The following is a 12,362-nucleotide window of genomic DNA, read 5'->3' on the forward strand; positions in this document are numbered from 1 at the left end:
AGAAGCCTCCGCGACGGACGAGTTTTGTTTATTCCGCGATGCTTTCTATTCCCTTTGCCTACAAACTCTCTCTCTCTCTCTCCACTTATTCATTCCGCATACGAATCGCGGAAACATACGACGCGGATCTAATATTTCTACGGCGTATTCTGTTTGAACGATCGGACCGAAATACAAAGCGACATCTTATTCATGAAATCTGTTTACAAAAGAAACCGCGAATACGCTCGCGAAACATGCTCCCGTTTCCTATTCCACGAAAATATCGAAAGCAGCTCTAACCATCGAACCTTAACCGTTTTAACCAGAATAAACAAAAAATTATTTCTCAATTGTAATATATAAATAATAACAATTATTTCTCGAGTGATATTTATTCTGGTCTGGGTTAGGTATCACTATGTTTTAAAGGAACCTCAGTTTCAATTATTCTCGCTCGAAAAAAATTGTGAGCATTCGTACAATGTAAATAAATACGTGCGCAGAATGTCGAAATTGAGAAACTTGTACTTTCCTTGGAAAAAAATCCTTTAAAAGACCAAAAAAATGAAACCGTAGAATAGCACCTTAAGAAACACGGTTAGCGTTAGAACTACAACGGAGTCTGATTATTTTCGTAACCGACCGTAAGTACATGTCGAGGGACATCATGCTGGGAAGCAGTAAGCTCGGGGATTGAACCGGAATGCCGTAGTGTTGCGAGCAGTGCACGTATTACGCGTATCAAGAGTACGCGCGGCGTATTTAGTAGAGAAAATAGCGCCACTTGCCGCGAGCGTACGCCGCCATTGTGTACCTAAAATCAACGATTATGGCTGTAGCAGGGATGCCGGCGTTTACCACAAACGCGGAGGTACCAGGAATAAGCTCCGGAATCAACGATCGGCTGACATTACAGCTACTGGCGCGTACCTGTGTTCATAATTTACGTTGCACCGAGAGCCAGCTGGCTGCAACAAACCCAACAGAGCCATTAACGCAAAGAAGCGAAATCCTTCGCGCGTTTATTTCACCCCCCTTTCGTAATTACTCTCTGGATTTTGTTCCTCGCGTGAAATATGGAACGGTTTTATTATTTCCTTTCTATTCGTTCAACGACGCTTTTTACACCAGACGTGAGTCCGTTCGTTTGTTTTTTTCCTCACGGTTTAAAGACGCATCAACCACTCTGGTTATTAGCGACTCCGTTGTAGTACAAGTGCAATTTCCAGTAAATCTAGTGTTAAAACAGCGTAACGACGCGATCCGATGGAAAAGGCGAACTCGAGATTAGGAGTCATCAAGGATTCTAGAACCTCGAGTCGTCTAATCCCCAAGAATAGCCGGAGTATATCCTTTTCCCAGTGCTTGGCTTTGGTCGTCGTTGTTTCAAAACGTAAAATCCTTTGGTGGCTGTTCGACGCTGGAATTTTCCACGGCTTCTTAGACTCGTGGCATTATTGTTATCTATATCTCTTCGCGTCTAAAAATAAAGTGCCAGGTAGCATCAAGATCAACCGGAATATCTTTATACGAGGCGATTCTAATAACTTAACGACCTTATTCAACGAATAAAATGAAATAAGATGCGTAAAAGAAAATGCATACTAAAGTAATACTAGAACTACGAATGAGTCGGTTTGCTTCCGCTGAAAATTTTACGACGTTAAAGTGCTGTAATTTAAAATTTTCTCGAGGAACAATCCCTCCTAAAAGCAGGGTAATTTGCAAACGAGTAATTAGCGGGTCGGGACGTAGGATTCGGGTAGCAATAACTGGCTAATTAGGCGAGAAGCTTCAATTAATGGTAAACTCGTAACGAATTATCGGTAGGCGATCGCGCTTGATTCGACGAAGAGTAATTACAGCGACGGAACAATGGGATTTAAATTAGTATGAAGCCCAGGTCAAAGATAATAACGTTAATGCACGAACAAAAGATTGTTAATCGATTCGAGATATACGTATTTCGAGTGTTTACGCGATCATCATTGCGTTAAAATTGAAATTGAAACCTTGTTGGACCACGTTTTACATCGAGCCGGGATAATTGAATTGCCTGTCGAATCGATAACGTTGGAAAAATCGAGCCGCGAAAACTTTTCCTGCGATCCGGACGCATTAATCGGGAAATTCTGCGCGCCACGAAGAAATCACGGTCGGAAAATATTTTCAGGAGTCGCGGGGGCGATTCGCGACACATATTTCGCATCCATCAACGTTGACCAATTTAAGCCAATATACGAGAAGACAAGCTGTTTCTGGAACTAAGCACGTACGCTACTGTTCGCAAATACTAGAACACTTGGGTCGAAACGTTGGCAATATTTGAAATTTTCTAACTTCCTGGAAGAAAGTCAGACATCGGCAAATGTTTCTTTCGGTAGTTCGATCAGGAACTACTTAATCAAATGTAGTATTTACGGCTGCAACGTCGTCGGAATTGATAAATTCCATGTTATAGATTTTTCCAAACGTCTAAGCTTGGGAATTAAATTGGTAAATTGGTCCATTGGTCTGGAAATCGCACAACGAGGCAAACGACGATTTATCGTTCCAAAGAAACCGCGCAGATGTTGTACAGTAAACAGGAATTTTCCTTTCCGAACACGTCCCATGCAGAGCTGACGTAACCAACGGAAGCATCAAAGACCCCGGAACTTTCCTCGATAGTAAATCACAGCAGTTGGCTGTACGTAATACAGTACTGCCTCGCATGTTGCCACAACTTCTGCCTCCCGAGCTGTCACAAACTTATCCCCGTTGCTTCCTGAAACTGCACGCGCGGACCCGAGCCTCTCTGTTATCTACAGCTGGGAACTAAAGCATCGTTACACCCAGTAAAACGATTTATTTTGTACAAATATTGTGCAAGATAAAATTGGGCATCTACCGTCTGCAAAAACCAAATAATTCGAGCGAAAATGTAGCGATATTGTTCAGTGACAACACGGGGGACAGTGTCGCGCAAAGTCCAGCTTAGATAGCTGTTAATATTTAGCGACGTTAACGCCGGTACACAGCAACGGGGACAATGGAAGCGATACACTGTATGCACGAGGAAAATGTTAATCAAGGCGATTAAACGGCTTCCCCAACGATATTAACGTTCCCATAGAGCCGAAGATTGGATACGCAGGGCTTCATATTACGACGTTTTCGTCCTTTGGCTCGGGCGTGCTCCTGTTTCCGCGACTGATTCGCTCCGCGGGCTTCAGGAAAACGAAGATAACTTTCCACCTTGCTCGCGAAACGGACCGCGAAATAGCACGAATCCCAGCACCGTCAGCAGTGCGGGGTTTAACAAGGAAATCGTTAGACGGAGCGTGATTAACCCCGCCGTTGCGATAATAAACGAGCTACGAGCTTCATAACTCATCGGTGCCCCGGTCTCTTTCTTGTTTGCGACTAGGCTACCGCGTTCTTCCTCGCACCGTGCAATCTTTCCTTTCTGTCGAATCTACAGGGTGTTTAACCGTGATTGGGCAATCTTTTACGAGCAGATTCTGCGTGACAAAATAATACCAAAATAAAAAATGACCAAATTACGGTTCGAACTTTGCGTCAGTGTCTACTACCTGCTAAAGCGCGATTAAATCACGGAACGTTTAATATTCGTGTGAAAATTTGCGAACGAAGTTTACGCCAACACAGAGCAGAATTTAGTGCTACATTGAAATTACTTCGATAATTAACGGGTCGAGGCACGATTTTCTATAAAATTTATGGCGTTGGGAAATAGAGGGAACATAGCGATAAACATACAGGTATTAATATATTATAAAATATATTCATAGATTTATCGCTTCGTTCTATTCGGTTGCCAGGTAATTTTAATACCAAATGCAATATTCCCCACAATGGCGATGGTGGAATATTATTCGCATTATACGAGGAAAATTCTTGTACGACACGAGTCCCTATAACGCGTAACGTATTTAACCGCGTTGTACGGGAGTCCGCTATACTTTACAGTGCGAGATAATGTGGAGCGTCGCGAAAACAGAAACTGTCTAACAAAGTTATGGGAGCACGGTATCGCGAGAAGGAAGAAGGTGAGAGGAACACGACGGAATTTCTTATCGCAATTATCGCGCGTGTTTTTCTCCGAAAGCAGCCCCGCCTGTTAGGAATCGATCCATTTCCATTAACGTTTCATAGCTTCGAATTATGGCTCGTCGTTGTATCACCGAAGCCAGCGGGGGCAGCCATGAATTTTTAAATGCGATAATCGATCGACCGCACGATACAATGTACGTATTCGCGATACGCTACGATTAAAGGTCGTGGCTCGAAGAAACGAACACAAAGGCAGACGGCGATAAATCGATAAATTAACGAACAAATCGAGTTTGCGGCAAACAAGGTTTACTACGGCGAATCGAATCGTTTTATCGATATAAACGAACGCGAAAGAAAATTCGGAAAAATTCGCGCCCGGAAAGGATATATGTATATGACGGGGCGATGTCTCTCGACGGGGAAAACTTTTCCCAACGTGCACCAGCAGGCGCAATAAACTTCTAATTACTTTTCTGGCGAATACTGTATGTCCATCTACACCGTAGACGGACGGGTTCGCAAACGAACTTCGGATCTCTAGAAATTTCTCTGGCTGAATGACCAACGAGCTCGAACTTCCATCTCGAGCATCAGTAATTTAATATCACGTTTTCCGCTCATTAGAAATTTCCACGGAAGTCCGTTGGAAAATTTAACGGGCTCGTCCGGGAACAGCGGCTTTATTCCTACAATTTGCTCGACCAAATTGTCCGCTGCGTCGACATTGTTCAGCGATAGATTAGAAATAACGCTAATAACAATCGTAACTGACCATCGAACGTCGCGGTGTCTAAAAAACTGATCGACCCTAGCAAGTCTTTCCTTTCCTCTGTAACCCCGTAAAAAAATACCGGTTGATGGGAGAAACAAAGATTAATCATCCTTGGAACATTGTACGTGTTCTTGTATTCGCCACGAAACTATTTCGGATCAAAGGTTTTGGCGTTTGTTTGCATTCGATGGGAGCAAATACCGCTGGAGTCTGATTTCGAGGGAAATCGCGAGGAGCAGACGCGCGCGAATAACGCCATCGAAATTCAGTGGCAAAGCGTGTAAAAGCCGCTTTTCGCGTGTGTAGAGTGCGCAAATAGTTCGGGAACGAAGGGACCCAGGACGAGGCGAGTTAATTTCACCGACGCGTCGTCGAGTACTTTCCGGCAAAGACGAGAAGAAGGCCCTTTGTCGCGAAAGCCCCGATTTCTTCGTCTCTTACCACCGAGTAGAAAAATGCCTTGCAATCCGATACAGTGACGCGAATCCGTACAGTTCGACTCGTGAAATGCAACGAGTATAAACAATCTCGAGCGATTGCATCGAAACTCCGCCCCCTGCGATTGTTCCCGTCGTTTCTGCACACGTGCATTATTTACTATTCATTTATTCGCGGGAAAAACCTTTTCGTACAAAGAGAAGAAACGTGTAAAGAAAGACGAAATAAAAACTATACGAGAGAGAGTATTATAATTTGGAAATTACGATCGAATGATTAATAAAATCAAAGGCTTTTGAAAAGCCAATGTAGCGACGATACTTCACAAGGTTAGTCACTGTCGGTCGACCAACAAAGAAACCATGTTGCTCAGCGCTGATGATGTCTTTCCATAGAAATCTCTGTGCATCGAGTTGAATTATGCATTCGTACCGCGGGTATGCGTTTCTATTTGTATAGACAATTAATAAAGACCGTCGTTCGCGTGGTCGTTTTTGCTCGCCTCGCGGCAACTTGCATTTATCTTTGGAAACGGAACAATGGGTTATCCGCGAGGCCTGGGAACTACTCTAGCCGCGAATTACGCTGTCGATAAGGCAATGACGTCGTGGTTCGAGAGCCTATAACGCGCTTTGAATTTGCCCCATCCCCTCGGCTCCCGATTCGATACAATGTACATCAGGTTCGCGCGAGCTTAACGCAAGGTATTATATTGTCATCCCCGACGCGAATGGAAACTTGATGGAGATACACGCCGTTGAATGCCTGAAATCTACGCAAATTTTTGTTCCTGGCTGGTTCGAGATATTCCAACTTGTCTCGATTTCTCGAGAAGATTACTGTATTACGACATCGTATCATTGATAATACCGAGTTTCGAAAAATCAAGATACGACGTGGAGTATACTGGGTTATCGATGATACGCCCTATCGAGAAACTTGTTCCCCTTTTATCGCGAAAACGTGGAAGCCTGTTCGCGGTTAAAAGCATTTCAAGTTCCCGCCGAATGCGTCCGGTAACATTACGTTCGGGAAATCCGTATTAAATTTCTTACCGTGTGCACGATACATGATTTTCTCGCCTAACAAAGGCGCGGGGAATGCAGAAAGTCGCCGGAATTCTTAAAATGAGCACGCGAATCCCGAGCTGAACATTTTCAAGTTCCACTGGCCCGAATACCGCAACTTTTAGGCAGAAAATCCTTCTTCCAAACGGTTTCGACCGCGCACGACCGCTCATTCCCGCGAAAGTAAGTTTTTTTATCTTTCGTGGACGTTTCTATCGCCGCGGGGAAAGCGTATTTCACGAGCGTTAAAAATGTTTAAAATTAAAACGTTAAGAGATCCCCGAGCACAGGAGGGAGAACACAAATTCCTTAATTATTACGTCACGGATAAAATATGTCGAGAGCGTACTGCAATTACATCGTTGCAACGATTAAGTGCACCCTTTTAACGAACCTCCATTCCATGTAAACCGCGCGCTCTACAGAGAAGATGGTTCCCGTAGTTATGACTCCATCGTCCGACGGGCAATTCTGCAAAAACAACCAACTCTTCGAGCATACTCGATGAAGAATGGGCTCGATAATTAAGCATTCTTCGGTAGAAAAACCGCGACGGACTTCGTAGAGCATCCTCGATGAAATTACTCTTGTACGTACAAAAATGAGGAGGAAAAACAAATGGATTTATCGATATACAGGGTGTCCACGCTAAAGTGTGACAATCGCGATATTTCAATAACTATTGATGATACGAACAAATTGTTTACATGTAAATTGCAGGATAATATGGGATCTCTATTTTAGCGTAAACGAAAATTTTGTTTATGTTATTAATTTAAAAGATATGATGGTGAAGTTTCGTTTTTTAAATGGAACTATATATTTTTCTTTGGATCATGCGATACTGCTTTTCAAGACGAATTCATTAAGCTGCAATGTATTCACCCGATTTTTATTAGTTTTCAAGATATAACGCTTAGAAATTTACTGATTTTCAGCGGAGACATCTCGACTTGAGTGGTAAGTTATAAAAGCGGTCCTATTGTTGTGCTGTTTGACTCTGCCTGTTGAAAAGTAAGAAACATGGAAAGTATTGTGAAGATGGTGTTAATAATTTGGATGGTTAATAGACTCCGGAACAGAAAGATAGCACAGATTAAGATTTCCATAATTCTAATTTATTTTTACATTGCAACCGAAATTTGTCCCTGCACATTATTTCAGAATAGGTTTATTAACAGATATAAGTAAAATCAAATTGAACTTTATCTACCCATCTAATATTATTTAAAGGAAATTGTACTTTTGCCAAAATCTAGTGGGACAAAATGATAGCACATATACATAAAAACTTAAAATATTAACAATTATTATTATATTATTATAAACATTTATCCTGCAATTTACATATAAACAATGTGGCGACCCCTCGGTTGCTATGTATACATTCCTCGACCGACTTCCTAATATCCCAGTCGTCTAAGGTTCTGTAGGTAACTCGATCTGACTATGCTTTGTATAGTTTTTTTGGTGCCATTTTTCTATACAAATTAAAACTATATTGTATGTAGCATTAAGTGCAACGGACATTATTTAATGTCTATATGTTGATCCATTAATCTAAATTGTAGTCCTAGTTATAAGATAGCTGTTCGTACGTTTAGGTTTATTGTACCCCTTTGTATATATATTTATAATTGTTTTCTTGGCACAATAAACGTTCTTTACAAAAGAAAAAAAAAGTCCGCTAGCAGACACGGACGAAATGCGCCCCCTCCTTTCCTTTTCTGTTCTCCTACGAATCTCACGAGTTTCTAACTGCAACAAAGCAGCGCCACAACAATTTGTTCGCATCATCGATAGTTATTGAAATATCGCGACTGTCACACTTTAGCGTGGACACCCCGTATGTACATCCGAGATCGCAATTAAGTTGAAGGGTCAAGCATTTCGATAATTTGGTATTTGGGATGCTGTTTGGGCAATTACGGGTGTTTCGAGATAAAAATTGGGTAGGATCTTGGCCTGGAGAACAGTTTAGGAATCCCCGTTTGGATTTCACGGCGAGTTACGCAATCGACGCGCGACAAGGCAACGAGAGTGTCCTTTGCACGGATTCTCTTTTATGCCTCGAATGACGGTAACTGGTTGCGCGAGGTCGTTCGCGTAGTTACTTGGTTGCAATCGGGTCTGTTCCCGATACAGTCTCTTTCTTTATTAGCCCAGGCATAAATTCTTGTTGGTAATTGTTTCTAAGCGTCTTTCGAAACTGTAACATCGCGTCGCGTACGCTCGAAAAGTTACGCTCGACGCCTCGAATGGTGCAACCTGGTGCAAGGTTGTGCAAACAGTAAAAAACAGAGTTTTACCGAGCACACGTATCGTGGAAATTATCATATGATATTTAGAAACGACTATCGCGAAAAAGTAAATGTGTTACAACTTTCATGTACTTTTACTAGCCCGCCGAACGAACCGTATCTTGTTGCGTTTATCAATTTCCTAGACGATTGCGACAATTGGAAAGGGTGACCGACCGTGTTGCGCAACAATCGCGCATTCCATTTAGAATTTGATTAGTCCGGTTGCGAAGCGGGTGAAATCACTGAAACGGCTCGAGAAGGTTTATCGTTGCGTGGATTCCATCTCGAGAGATTAAAAGCGGACTATCGGCTATTTAGGTCGCGGCGGTCTCTATTGTTTTAACGAAATGCGTCGCCGAGAATGGATATGCCGCGTATTACACGTGATATTCGTTCGATCGTCGACCGTCACGAATTCATTGGCCGTTTCGCATTACATTCGTTCAAAATTTAACCGTCCCGGTCAAATAATACACAATGTGGCATATTCGAAAACACGAAGTCGTTTGCCCTTTAATTACATTCCAATTTAAACGAAAACGTATCGCCCCGCGCGCTGAAATAAATCCAGTTAAACGATCCCAGTTTTGCATCGACGAAACAATACAGTAGCGACGTTGAAACAATGCTCGCATTGAAACCGCGACCTCCGATACTGAATAAAGAACGCTTTATTTGTCTAACGAATGATTATGCTCATTAGCGTTCCTTCGGCGCCACGTGCGCCCACGTTTCAGAGTAATAAAAATAATATCGCGTTTCAGGCTTCCTTGTTTCTCGATTTACGAGCTAAATATTATAGCAAGAAAATTTCTTTTACGGAAAAACACATTAAAACGCCATTGGTATGATGGTCACCGGTGACCGGCACTTCGAACTTATAATTTTACAATACACTAATACGCAGGATCGGAGAAGCTATTGGAATGCGTTAACCATCCGAAAAATAGGAGATTTTGGAGGTCAAAATGAGACGAAAATCAAGAATATCAATTTCTTGACAGCGAATTCGTTAAAAAGTTATTAAAAATTGAATTAAAAAATTTCAAATCGTTCTGGAAAAATTATTTTCGATTTCCGGGGTCAATTACAATCATTTTTGATGAATACATATACACCCGAAATCCTACCCACTTTCGAGGAAAAAATTCTGTAAGTGGACAAATTTTTCGTCGAAATTAAAAAATTTCAATTCATTCTTTAAAAAATAATTTCAGTTGCAGGAGTCGATTACAATCATTTTTGGTCAATAGACATACCCCCGAAATCCTATCCACTTTGGAGAAAAAAATTCCTTACCGAAAGTATAATTGAAATGCTTCCCTGAAATTTCATGCGAATCTTTAAAAGGTCATAACTTCTGAACGGATTGGACGATTTTAATGTTTAAAAAAGCAAACTACGCGTATTTTGGTGGAGAATATGTACAAATCGTAAAAATATTCGAAAAGTTGGTCCTTGACCCCGCGAAATGAGAAAAACCCCATAAAAATGGTCCAATTTTCAAACAGCTATAACTCCTACAATTGTGAATATATTTCAATGAAACTTTTTTCTGAAGTAGAGCTCATGGGTACCTACAAAAAAGTATTACACAACTTTTCTGTGGAGCGTCAAACAAATTTATTAAAAATGAAGAATGAATTTTTAAGGAAAATCGACAGGGCGTAGGTGCCTAAATTTTTCGGCGAAATTGAAAAGTTTCAAATCGTTCTGGAAAAATTATTTTTGGTTGCGGGGGTCAATTACAATCATTTTTGGTGAATAGACATACCCCCGAAATCTTACCCACTTTCGAGAAAAAAATTCCTTATCGAAAGTATAATTTCAGGCCAGAAATGCTTTCCTGAAATTTCATGCGAATCTTTAAAACGTCATAACTTCCGAACGGATAGGACGATTTTAATGTTTAAAAAAGCAAACTACGCGTATTTTGATGGAGAATATGTACAAATCGTAAAAATATTCGAAAAGTTGGTCCTTGACCTCGCAAAATGAGAAAAACCCCATAAAAATGGTCCAATTTTCAAACAGCCACAACTCCTACAATTGTGAATATATTCCAATGAAACTTTTTTCTGAAGTAGAGCTCATGGGTACCTACAAAAAAGTATTACACAACTTTTCTGTAGGACGTCAAACAAAATTACTAAAAATCGAAAACGATTGTTTAAGAAAATTGACAGGGGGTAGGTGCCTAAATTTTTCGGCAAAATTGAAAAGTTGCAAATCGTTCTGGAAAAATTATTTTCGGTTGCGGGGATCAATTACAATCATTTTTGGTGAACAGACAGACCCCCAAAATCCGGCGCATTTTCGGAAAAAAAATTCAATAAGGACGAAACTTTAAACGTTAATAACTTTTTAACGAAGCCTCCATCAACAAATTTGTATTCTTGATTTTCGTTCTATTTTGGCCTCTAGAATCTTCCATTACAATTTTTCCCAGGGGTGGCCGAACACCCTGTATATCTGGGATATATCCAAATAAAAAATAAGCAGGTAAGTGGACAATTATGGTATATCATTTGGAGCAGCACGGGAGTCGTGCACATTTAATTTTACGAGCAAAACTCCAAGGTCCGTGAGTCAACTTTCTTGTTATTCAATAGAGCTCGCATCGTGTGCGAATTATTTTTCATACCGGATGACCCAACAACTTTCACCGCCTTGGACATCTTCGTTATTTTTGCCGATACGAAAAACTGTGTCAGGACAAATTTGTTCGGTACGAAGCTAAAAATATTACGATTTTTTCAAAGTTTCGTTGAATTTACGTAATGTCAATGTTTGCACGAACATTTACTATTCATTAATTATCCGACTCTAAAGATGGAAACACCCATTTACGTACCGCTAATTGGAATTTAAACTATCAACTAAAAGATCGTGAAAGAGAGAATGTATTTGGTGGTCCTGGGGCGGATAAATTTTATCGCGTGAAAGGACGAAACGTTGTTTGAACGATGTCATTTGGATAACATCGTAACAGCCCTTTGGCCGTCAGCTGTCACGTGAGTACAACACGACCGGATAAAATACAAGCGAAGGGCGCGATCGACAAGTTCGAACGTGTTTCGTTTCCACAATCAAGAAGCACATACCATTGTTCGAAGAGCCGAACGGCGTCAAGTTTCTCGAGCTTTTCTTGTTTTCGACGCGGACGACGAGGATACGCAGCTTCCGCGAGCCGCGTCAGCCTCCAGTCCCACGAGTAACGTACCTCGTCGTTTCTCCGCCTCACGAACGTATTTCGACGTTGTCTCGCCGTGCACCTTGTCAACCGACGAGCCTCCAGCTTTCTCGCTAATTATGGCCGGGTAAACAACGACAGGCAACCATGTGATCGCATAGAAATCTCACCCTGAACATCTGAGAGAACCGCACGATTTGTTACACGCACGACAGTTTGCAGGAGCACGCTCTCCCTCTACTCATTCCCGAAAGCACGATCACACGGTAAAACAGACACTGTCCTTGCTGGATAACACTCGAGATGACACGAACGGAAAACAACTGTCACCGTCCTTCGACGGCTGTCTGCTGTAGCGACTCCAGAATCCCGCGGGAAATTTGGACGACCGAGAAAGCCACGGATCTCCGATTCGGAAGATCTTTACCGCGAACATCCTCGAGGAAACGTTCTCGTACTGACACGCGACTGACAGCGCCTACGAGCGGCGGTATCGATAACTTCCGTGGCACGGACGCGACGCGACTGACGCCACGACGCCATGTTGA

The 12,362-nt window shown here is 41.8% G+C and overlaps 1 protein-coding gene across 2 annotated transcripts in view; it reads right to left on the reverse strand.

Annotated features, from left to right (window-relative positions):
• Window positions 1-12,277, reverse strand: part of LOC143344287 (beta-1,4-N-acetylgalactosaminyltransferase bre-4) — a 64,086-nt gene extending 51,809 nt beyond the window's left edge. For both annotated transcript variants that reach the window (XM_076770187.1, XM_076770188.1), the window contains exon 1: window positions 11,726-12,277. The gene's annotated coding sequence lies outside the window, so the exon portion shown is untranslated. The remainder of the gene's footprint in view (window positions 1-11,725) is intronic.
• Between the last annotated feature and the right edge of the window lie 85 nt (window positions 12,278-12,362).

This window comes from Colletes latitarsis, chromosome 8, assembly GCF_051014445.1.
Source record: "Colletes latitarsis isolate SP2378_abdomen chromosome 8, iyColLati1, whole genome shotgun sequence".
Classification (NCBI taxonomy): domain Eukaryota; kingdom Metazoa; phylum Arthropoda; class Insecta; order Hymenoptera; family Colletidae; genus Colletes; species Colletes latitarsis.